This window comes from Telmatherina bonti, assembly GCF_933228915.1.
Source record: "Telmatherina bonti genome assembly, chromosome: 19".
Taxonomy (NCBI): domain Eukaryota; kingdom Metazoa; phylum Chordata; class Actinopteri; order Atheriniformes; family Telmatherinidae; genus Telmatherina; species Telmatherina bonti.
Window position 1 is genome coordinate 12444005 of NC_136617.1, and position 12784 is coordinate 12456788.

Below are 12784 nucleotides of genomic sequence, written 5' to 3' on the forward strand. Positions count from 1 at the left end.
CAGAGATTTCAAGTTTGCCTGACTTCAGTTAATTAACTCAAACCTGTTCTTTGCAACATGAACTTGGTGTGGATGAGATTTTTATTCAAACTAGAGACAGACCAAAAGATGTCTTTGTTATAATGCAGTCGCTGCCTGGATGATTGGTTAAAACACAGTGATACCTGCTTACTTCAGAGCAGAAACATGGCACTATCAAAATGAATTAAAATCATTCACTTGTGTCATTATTCTAACTGGTAAAGTGTATATTTATGTCAGCATAAAGCTATGGTGAAAGGAGTATTTTTACTGATATGAGGTCTGGCGACTAAAAAAATGCTCTGGCTCAACAGAGTGGTTCCCTCCCATGGGATGTTTTGGACGTAGAGAGCACCAAGGTATAAAACATTCCTAAATATGACAAAATAAGAAAAATAAATATACATTTTAGCTTTGATGATAGGAGTGTAGCTCTGAATCTATTAATGGATAAACAGCCATTCTTGCTGAACATTTTTATAGGAAATATGAAGCTCTAATTGACCACATACATGAAAGGCTTATTTGCTTGTTGGAATACAGCATTGCTTTTACTTTATAAGGACTTAAAGACCCGAGAGGACAGAAAGATGAAAACTATTTCAAAAAAGTTGTCTGTAGTTAAGACCAAAAATGTCAACGTTAGAATACCTATTCATAATATTTTTCATCACAACTTGCCAGTGTTTGTATGTCATGTCATGTTCTTAAAAAAGAAAAAGCTTCACAAGTGGAATCTGGACAAAAATACCGTCCGATATTTTGACAAGAAAACATCAAAAAATCCAAAGTCACATACTTATGTCAAACATAAGGAGAAATGCAGCTCAACCAGTTCTAAGACAAAACAGGTGCAATTAATAAAAGCTTTCAAATAGGTGGCCACTCCTAAATGAACCATTATACCATATTACTCGTTCAGATAATTTACATCTTTGTTCTGCTCTGATGTCATTGCACTTGGACTGTGTGGCTATAAAAGCTTCATCCTAACATAGGACACCAGTTACAGTCCAACAGAAAACAAGGGAGAATTGGTGAGCATCACAACTTCAGTCACTGCAGGAGACACGATTATTCACCAAACAAAGTCTGTAAGTACTCCTCATTAGTTTAATTTTATCCATTGCTATGATGTATTTTTATTTAGAAATTAAAAGAAATTATTGATTTGTCTGTAATTAAATTAATTTGACTGTCACTTTTTTTCTGAAGCAACCACAGTAAAATAGGTGAGCCTGAAAAACATTTGTCTTACAAGAAAACGGAATTTTAGTTTTTTTTTCCACTGATGTAGAATAGTATTACAGTAAGGACAGTGGAAATGCAATGTAAAAGTTCTGCTTCTGAATACACTGAAAAATTGATACTAAAAAGTATTATAGGAAGTTATAGAGAATTTGAAATTACTATTTAAATAATTTCTTTAAATACATTTTAATAAACTGTTGTGTTTATAACACGGAAAAGATATAGCAAAAGGATGAAGAAGATTTTTGCCATCTTACTTCTTTTGGCTGGTAAGCTTAAATTTCTATGTTAATTACAACATTAAAAATTAGCTGTGAATGTGGCACTGACTGGAATATTTATTCAACTTTAGGAATCAAATGTTCATCAAATGCTTCAGCATCAACTACAAATACTTCAACAACCATAGCAGTTGCTACAAAATCTGGAGCAACATCAGCCACCGCTGAATCGCCAACTACAACTACTGGAATAACATCAATCACTGCTGAATCAACCACTGCTACAAGTGGTGCAACATCGACCACAGCTGAATTGCTTACTACAACTAGAGGGGCAACATCCATCACAGCTGAATCAACAACTGCTTCAAGTGATGCAACATCTACCACAGCTGCCCAAATCATTGAAGCAACATCCATCACAGCTGAATCAACAACTCTTAAAGGTGGTGCAACATCTACCACAGCAGAATTGCTAACTACAACTACAGGGTCAACATCCATCACAGCTGAATCAACAACTGCTTCAAGTGATGCAACATCTACCACAGCTGCCCCAATCACTGCAATCACTGGGGCAACATCTACCAAGGCTGGATCAACAACTGCAACAAGTGGTGCAACATCTACCACAGCTGCCCCAATCACTGAAGCAACTTCCATCACAGCTGAATCAACAACTGCTTCAAGTGATGCAACATCTACCACAACTGCCCCAATCACTGGAGCAACATCAATCACAGCTGAATCAACAACTGCTTCAAGTGGAGCAACATCCATCACAGCTGAATCAACAACTGCTGCAAGTGGTGCAACATCTACCACAGCTGGATCAACAACTACTCCAAGTGATGCAACATCTACCACAACTGCCCCAATCATTGGAGCAATATCAATCACAGCTGAATCAACAACTGCTGCAAGTGGAGCAACATCCATTACAGCTGAATCAACAACTCTTAAAGGTGGTGCAACATCTACCACAGCAGAATTGCTAACTACAACTACAAGCTCAACATCCATCACAGCTGAATCAACAACTGCTTCAAGTGATGCAACATCTACCACAGCTGCCCAAATCATTGAAGCAACATCCATCACAGCTGAATCAACAACTCTTACAGGTGGTGCAACATCTACCACAGCAGAATTGCTAACTACAACTACAGGAGCAACATCCATCACTGCTGAATCAAAAACTGCTGCAAGTGGTGCAACATCTACCACAGCTGAATTGCAATCTAGAACTACAGGGGCAACATCCATCACAGCTGAATCAACAACTGCTACAAGTGGTGCAAAATCTAACACAGCTGCAATATTCATTGAAGTAACATCCATCACAGCTGAATCAACAACTGCTACAAGTGGTGCAACATCTACCACAGCTGGATCAACAACAGCTACAAGTGGTGCAACATCTACCACATCTGCCCTAATCACTGAAGCAACTGCCATCACAGCTGAATCAACAACTGCTACAACTGGTGCAACATCTACCACAGCTGCCCCAAGCACTGGAGCAACATCTACCACAGCTGGATCAACAACTGCTACAAGTGATGCAACATCTACCACAGCTGCCCTAATCACTGAAGTAACTTCCATCACAGCTGAATCAAAAACTGCTGCAAGTGGTGCAACATCTACCACAGCTGCCCCAATCATTGGAGCAAAATCCATCACAGCTGAATCAACAACTTCTGAAAGTGGGGCAACATCTACCACAGCTGAATCAACAACTGCTTCAAGTGATGCAACATCTACCACAACTGCCCCAATCACTGGAGCAACATCAATCACAGCTGAATCAACAACTGCTTCAAGTGGAGCAACATCCATCACAGCTGAATCAACAACTGCTGCAAGTGGTGCAACATCTACCACAGCTGGATCAACAACTACTCCAAGTGATGCAACATCTACCACAACTGCCCCAATCATTGGAGCAATATCAATCACAGCTGAATCAACAACTGCTGCAAGTGGAGCAACATCCATTACAGCTGAATCAACAACTCTTAAAGGTGGTGCAACATCTACCACAGCAGAATTGCTAACTACAACTACAAGCTCAACATCCATCACAGCTGAATCAACAACTGCTTCAAGTGATGCAACATCTACCACAGCTGCCCAAATCATTGAAGCAACATCCATCACAGCTGAATCAACAACTCTTACAGGTGGTGCAACATCTACCACAGCAGAATTGCTAACTACAACTACAGGAGCAACATCCATCACTGCTGAATCAAAAACTGCTGCAAGTGGTGCAACATCTACCACAGCTGAATTGCAATCTAGAACTACAGGGGCAACATCCATCACAGCTGAATCAACAACTGCTACAAGTGGTGCAAAATCTAACACAGCTGCAATATTCATTGAAGTAACATCCATCACAGCTGAATCAACAACTGCTACAAGTGGTGCAACATCTACCACAGCTGGATCAACAACAGCTACAAGTGGTGCAACATCTACCACATCTGCCCTAATCACTGAAGCAACTGCCATCACAGCTGAATCAACAACTGCTACAACTGGTGCAACATCTACCACAGCTGCCCCAAGCACTGGAGCAACATCTACCACAGCTGGATCAACAACTGCTACAAGTGATGCAACATCTACCACAGCTGCCCTAATCACTGAAGTAACTTCCATCACAGCTGAATCAAAAACTGCTGCAAGTGGTGCAACATCTACCACAGCTGCCCCAATCATTGGAGCAAAATCCATCACAGCTGAATCAACAACTTCTGAAAGTGGGGCAACATCTACCACAGCTGGATCAACAACTGCTACAAGTGGTGCAACATCTACCACAACTGCCCCAAGCACTGGAGCAACGTCCATCACAGTTGTTTCACCACTCTCAGCAGTTGTTGATTCATCTACCACAGCTAACCCAATCATTGGAGCAAAATCCATCACAGCTGAATCAACAACTGCTTCAAGTGGAGCAACATCCATCACAGCTGAATCAACAACTGCTGCAAGTGGTGCAACATCTACCACAGCTGGATCAACAACTACTCCAAGTGGTGCAACATCTACCACAGCTGCCCCAATCACTGAAGCAACTTCCATCACAGCTGAATCAACAACTGCTTCAAGTGATGCAACATCTGCCACAACTGCCCCAATCATTGGAGCAATATCAATCACAGCTGAATCAACAACTGCTGCAAGTGGAGCAACATCCATTACAGCTGAATCAACAACTCTTAAAGGTGGTGCAACATCTACCACAGCAGAATTGCAAACTACAACTACAAGGTCAACATCCATCACAGCTGAATCAACAACTGCTTCAAGTGATGCAACATCTACCACAGTTGCCCCAATCACCGGAGCAACATCAATTACAGCAGAATCAACAACTGCTTCAAGTGGAGCAACATCTATCACAGCTGAATCAACAACTGCTGCAAGTGGTGCAACATCCACCACAGCTGGATCAACAACTACTCCAAGTGGTGCAACATCTACCACAGCTGCCCCAATCACTGAATCAACTTCCATCACAGCTGAATCAACAACTGCTTCAAGTGATGCATCATCTACCACAGTTGCCCCAATCACCGAAGCAACATCAATCACAGCAGAATCAACAACTGCTGCAAGTGGAGCAAGATCCATCACAGCTGAATCAAAAACTGCTGCAAATGGTGAAACATCCATCATAGCTGGATCAACAACTGCAACAAGTGGTGCAACATCTACCACAGCCGAATTGCTAACTACAACTACAAGGTCAACATCCATCAAAGCTGAATCAACAACTGTGTCAAGTGATGCAACATCTACCACAGCGGCCCCAATCACAGAAGAAACTTCCATCACAACTGTATCAACAACTGCTATAAGTGGTGCAACATCTACCACAGCTGCCCCAATCATTGAAGCAACATCCAACACAGCTGAATCAACAACTGCTACAAGTGGTGCAACAGCTACCACAGCTGCAAAATTCATTGAAGCAACATCCATCACAGCTGAATCAACAACTGCTACAAGTGGTGCAACATCTACAACAGCTGTCCCAATTACTGGGTCAACATCCATTACAGCTGAATCAACAACTGCTGCAAGTGGTGCAACATCTACCACAGCTGGATCAACAACTGCTATAAGTGGTGCAACATCTACCACAGCTGAATTGCAATCTAGAACTACAGGGGCAACATCCATCACAGCTGAATCAACAACTGCTACAAGTGGTGCAACATCTACCACAGCTGCAACATTCATTGAAGCAACATCCATCACAGCTGAATTAACAACTGCTACAAGTGGTGCAACATCTACCACAGCTGGATCAACAACAGCTACAAGTGGTGCAACATCTACCACAGCTGCCCCAAGCACTGGAGCAACATCTACCACAGCTGGATCAACAACTGCTACAAGTGATGCAACATCTACCACAGCTGCCCTAATCACTGAAGTAACTTCCATCACAGCTGAATCAAAAACTGCTGCAAGTGGTGCAACATCTACCACAGCTGCCCCAATCATTGGAGCAAAATCCATCACAGCTGAATCAACAACTTCTGCAAGTGGTGCAACATCTACCACAGCTGGATCAACAACTGCTACAAGTGGTGCAACATCTACCACAACTGCCCCAAGCACTGGAGCAACGTCCATCACAGTTGAATCAACAACTGCTGAGAGTGGTGCAACATCTACCACAGCTGGATCAACAACTACTCCAAGTGGTGCAACATCTACCACAGCTGCCCCAATCACTGAAGCAACTTCTATCACAGCTGAATCAACAACTGCTTCAAGTGATGCAACATCTACCACAACTGCCCCAATCACTGGAGCAACATCCATCACAGCTGAATCAACAACTGCTGCAAGTGGTGCAACATCTACCACAGCTGGATCAACAACTGCTACAAGTGGTGCAACATCTACCACAGCTGCCCCAATCACTGAAGAAACTTCCATCACAGCTGTATCAACAACTGCTATAACTGGTGCAACATTGACCACAGCTGCCCCAATCACTGGAGCAACTGCCATCACAGCTGAATCAAGCACTGCTACAAGTGGTGCAACATCTACCACAGCTGCCCCAAGCACTGGAGCAACATCTACCACAGCTGAATCAACAACTGCTACAAGTGGTGCAACATCTACCACAGCTGCCCTAATCACTGAAGCAACTGCCATCACAGCTGAATCAACAACTGCTACAAGTGGTGCAACATCTACCACAGCTGCCCTAATCACTGAAGAAACTGCCATCACAGCTGAATCAACAACTGCTACAAGTGGTGTAACATCTACCACAGCTGCCCCAATCAATGGAGAAACTTCCATCACAGCTGAATCAAAAACTTCTGCAAGTGGTGCAACATCTACCACAGCTAACCCAATCACTCAAGCAACTTCCATCACAGCTGAATTATCAACTGCTACAAGTGGTGTAACATCTACCACAGCTGCCAAAATCATTGGAGCAAAATCCATCACAGCTGAATCAACAACTGCTGCAAGTGGTGCAACATCTACCACTGCTGGATCAACAACTGCTACAAGTGGTGCAACATCTACCACAGCTGCCGCAATCATTGGAGCAACATCCATCACAGCTGAATCAACAACTGCTGCAAGTGGTGCAACATCTACCACAGCTGGATCAACAACTGCTACAAGTGGGGCAACATCTACCACAGCTGCCCTAATCACTGAAGCAACTTCCATCACAGCTGAAAAAACAACTGCTACAAGTGGTGCAACGTCTACCACAGCCGAATTGCTAACTACAACTACATGGTCAACATCCATCAGAGCTGAATCAACAACTGCGTCAAGTGATGCAACATCTACCACAGCGGCCCCAATCACAGAAGAAACTTCTATCACAGCTGTATCAACAACTGCTATAAGTTGTGCAACATCTACCACAGCTGCCCCAATCAGTGGAGCAACATCCATCACAGCTGAATCAACAATTGCTACAAGTGGTGCAACATCTACCACAGCAGAATTGCTAACTACAACTACAGGTGCAAAATCCAATGGTGCAGGTGGTGCAACATCTACCACAGCTACCCAAATCATTGAAGCAACATCCAACACAGCTGAATCAACAACTGCTACAAGTGGTGCAACAGCTACCACAGCTGCAACATTTATTGAAGCAACATCCATCACAGCTGAATCAACAACTGCTACAAGTGGTGCAACATCTACAACAGCTGTCCCAATTACTGGGTCAACATCCATTACAGCTGAATCAACAACTCTTACAGGTGGTGCAATATCTACCACAGCAGAATTGCTAACTATAACTACAGGTGCAACATCCAATAGTGCAGGTGGTGCAACATCTACCACAGCTGCCACAATCACTGGAACAACATCCATCACAGCTGAATCAACAACTGCTGCAAGTGGTGCAACATCTACCACAGCTGGATCAACAACTGCTACAAGTGATGCAACATCTACCACACCGGCCTCAATCAGTGGAGCAACATCCATCACAGCTGAATCAACAATTGCTACAAGTGGTGCAACATCTACCACAGCTAACCCAATCACTCAAGCAACATCCATCACTGCTGAATCAAAAACTGCTGCAAGTGGTGCAACATCTACCACAGCTGAATTGCAATCTAGAACTACAGGGGCAACATCCATCACAGCTGAATCAACAACTGCTACAAGTGGTGCAAAATCTACCACAGCTGCAACATTCATTGAAGCAACATCCATCACAGCTGAATCAACAACTGCTACAAGTGGTGCAACATCTACCACAGCTGGATCAACAACAGCTACAAGTGGTGCAACATCTACCACATCTGCCCTAATCACTGAAGCAACTGCCATCACAGCTGAATCAACAACTGCTACAACTGGTGCAACATCTACCACAGCTGCCCCAAGCACTGGAGCAACATCTACCACAGCTGGATCAACAACTGCTACAAGTGATGCAACATCTACCACAGCTGCCCTAATCACTGAAGTAACTTCCATCACAGCTGAATCAAAAACTGCTGCAAGTGGTGCAACATCTACCACAGCTGCCCCAATCATTGGAGCAAAATCCATCACAGCTGAATCAACAACTTCTGCAAGTGGTGCAACATCTACCACAGCTGGATCAACAACTGCTTCAAGTGATGCAACATCTACCACAACTGCCCCAATCATTGGAGCAATATCAATCACAGCTGAATCAACAACTGCTGCAAGTGGAGCAACATCCATTACAGCTGAATCAACAACTCTTAAAGGTGGTGCAACATCTACCACAGCAGAATTGCAAACTACAACTACAAGGTCAACATCCATCACAGCTGAATCAACAACTGCTTCAAGTGATGCAACATCTACCACAGTTGCCCCAATCACCGGAGCAACATCAATTACAGCAGAATCAACAACTGCTTCAAGTGGAGCAACATCTATCACAGCTGAATTAACAACTGCTGCAAGTGGTGCAACATCCACCACAGCTGGATCAACAACTACTCCAAGTGGTGCAACATCTACCACAGCTGCCCCAATCACTGAATCAACTTCCATCACAGCTGAATCAACAACTGCTTCAAGTGATGCATCATCTACCACAGTTGCCCCAATCACCGAAGCAACATCAATCACAGCAGAATCAACAACTGCTACAAGTGGTGCAACATCTACCACAACTGCCCCAAGCACTGGAGCAACGTCCATCACAGTTGAATCAACAACTGCTGAGAGTGGTGAAACATCTACCACAGCTAACCCAATCATTGGAGCAAAATCCATCACAGCTGAATCAACAACTGCTTCAAGTGGAATAACATCCATCACAGCTGAATCAACAACTGCTGCAAGTGGTGCAACATCTACCACAGCTGGATCAAAAACTGCTACAAGTGGTGCAACATCTACCACAGCCGAATTGCTAACTACAACTACAAGGTCAACATCCATCAGAGCTGAATCAACAACTGCGTCAAGTGATGCAACATCTACCACAGCGGCCCCAATAACAGAAGAAACTTCCATCACAGCTGTATCAACAACTGCTATAAGTTGTGCAACATCTACCACAGCTGAATTGCTAACTACAACTACAGGTGCAAAATCCAATGGTGCAGGTGGTGCAACATCTACCACAGCTACCCAAATCATTGAAGCAACATCCAACACAGCAGAATCAACAACTGCTGCAAGTGGTGCAACAGCTACCACAGCTGCAACATTTATTGAAGCAACATCTATCACAGCTGAATCAACAACTGCTACAAGTGGTGCAACATCTACAACAGCTGTCCCAATTACTGGGTCAACATCCATTACAGCTGAATCAACAACTCTTACAGGTGGTGCAACATCTACCACAGCAGAATTGCTAACTACAACTACAGGTGCAACATCCAATAGTGCAGGTGGTGCAACATCTACCACAGCTGCCACAATCACTGGAGCAACATCCATCACAGCTGAATCAACAACTGCTGCAAGTGGTGCAACATCTACCACAGCTGGATCAACAACTGCTACAAGTGATGCAACATCTACCACAGCGGCCCCAATCAGTGGAGCAACATCCATCACAGCTGAATCAACAATTGCTACAAGTGGTGCAACATCTACCACAGCAGAATTGCTAACTACAACTACAGGTGCAAAATCCAATGGTGCAGGTGGTGCAACATCTACCACAGCTACCCAAATCATTGAAGCAACATCCAACACAGCTGAATCAACAACTGCTACAAGTGGTGCAACAGCTACCACAGCTGCAACATTTATTGAAGCAACGTCCATCACAGCTGAATCAACAACTGCTACAAGTGGTGCAACATCTACAACAGCTGTCCCAATTACTGGGTCAACATCCATTACAGCTGAATCAACAACTCTTACAGGTGGTGCAACATCTACCACAGCAGAATTGCTAACTACAACTACAGGTGCAACATCCAATGGTGCAGGTGGTGCAACATCTACCACAGCTGCCACAATCACTGGAGCAACATCCATCACAGCTGAATCAACAACTGCTCCAAGTGGTGCAACATCTACCACAGCTGGATCAACAACTGCTACAAGTGGTGCAACATCTACCACAGCTGCCCCAATCACTGAAGAAACTTCCATCACAGCTGTATCAACAACTGCTATAACTGGTGCAACATTGACCACAGCTGCCCCAATCACTGGAGCAACTGCCATCACAGCTGAATCAAGCACTGCTACAAGTGGTGCAACATCTACCACAGCTGCCCTAATCACTGAAGCAACTGCCATCACAGCTGAATCAACAACTGCTACAAGTGGTGCAACATCTACCACAGCTGCCCTAATCAATGGAGAAACTTCCATCACAGCTGAATCAAAAACTTCTGCAAGTGGTGCAACATCTACCACAGCTGCCCCAATCACTCAAGCAACTTCCATCACAGCTGAATTATCAACTGCTACAAATGATGTAACATCTACCACACCTGCCCAAATCATACGAGCAAAATCCATCACAGCTGAATCAACAACTGCTGCAAGTGGTGCAACATCTACCACTGCTGGATCAACAACTGCTACAAGTGGTGCAACATCTACCACAGCTGCCGCAATCATTGGAGCAACATCCATCACAGCTGAATCAACAACTGCTGAAAGTGGTGCAACATCTACCACAACTGGATCAACAACTGCTACAAGTGGGGCAACATCTACCACAGCTGCCCTAATCACTGAAGCAACTTCCATCACAGCTGAAAAAACAACTGCTACAAGTGGTGCAACATCTACCACAGCTGCCCCAATCATTGGAGCAACATCCATCACAGCTGAATCAACAACTGCTGCAAGTGGTGCAACATCTACCACAGCTGGATCAACAACTGCTACAAGTGGGGCAACATCTACGACAGCTGCCCTAATCACTGAAGCAACTTCCATCACAGCTGAAACAACAACTGCTACAAGTGGTGACACATCTACCACAGCTGGATCAACAACTGCTACAAGTGATGCAACATCTACCACAGCGGCCCCAATCAGTGGAGCAACATCCATCACAGCTGAATCAACAATTGCTACAAGTGGTGCAACATCTACCACAGCAGAATTGCTAACTACAACTACAGGTTCAAAATCCAATGGTGCAGGTGGTGCAACATCTACCACAGCTACACAAATCATTGAAGCAACATCCAACACAGCTGAATCAACAACTGCTACAAGTGGTGCAACAGCTACCACAGCTGCAACATTTATTGAAGCAACATCCATCACAGCTGAATCAACAACTGCTACAAGTGGTGCAACATCTACAACAGCTGTCCCAATTACTGGGTCAACATCCATTACAGCTGAATCAACAACTCTTACAGGTGGTGCAACATCTACCACAGCAGAATTGCTAACTACAACTACAGGTGCAACATCCAATGGTGCAGGTGGTGCAACATCTACCACAGCTGCCACAATCACTGGAGCAACATCCATGATAGCTGAATCAACAACTGCTGCAAGTGGTGCAATATCTACCACAGCTGGATCAACAACTGCTATAAGTGGTGCAACATCTACCACAGCTGCCCCAATCACTGAAGCAACTTCCATCACAGCTGAATCAACAACTGCTACAAGTGGTGCAACATCTACCACAGCTGCCCCAATCACTGGAATAACATCCATCACAGCTGAATCAACAATTGCTACAAGTGGTGCAACATCTACCACAGCAGAATTGCTAACTACAACTACAGGTGCAAAATCCAATGGTGCAGGTGGTGCAACATCTACCACAGCTGCCCCAGTCACTGGAGCAACATCCATCACAGCTGAATCAACAACTGCTGCAAGTGGAATAACATCTACCACAGCTGGATCAACAACTGCTACAAGTGGTGCAACATCTACCACAGCTGCCCCAATCAGTGAAGCAACTTCCATCACAGCTGAATCAACAACTGCTAAGGGTGGTGCAACATCTACCACAGCTTCCCCAAGCACTGGAGCAACATCCACCATGGCTGAATCAACAACTGCTGCAAGTGGTGCAACATCTACCACAGCTGCCCCAATCATTGGAGCAACATCCATCACAGCTGAATCAACAACTGCTGAAAGTGGTGCAACATCTACCAAAGCTGCCCCAATCATTGGAGCAAAATCCATCACAGCTGAATCAACAACTGCTGCACGTGGTGCAACATCTACCACAGCTGCCCCAATCATTGGAGCAACTTCCATCACAGCTGAATCAACAACTGCTACAAGTGGTGAAACATCTACCACAGCTGAATTGCTAACTA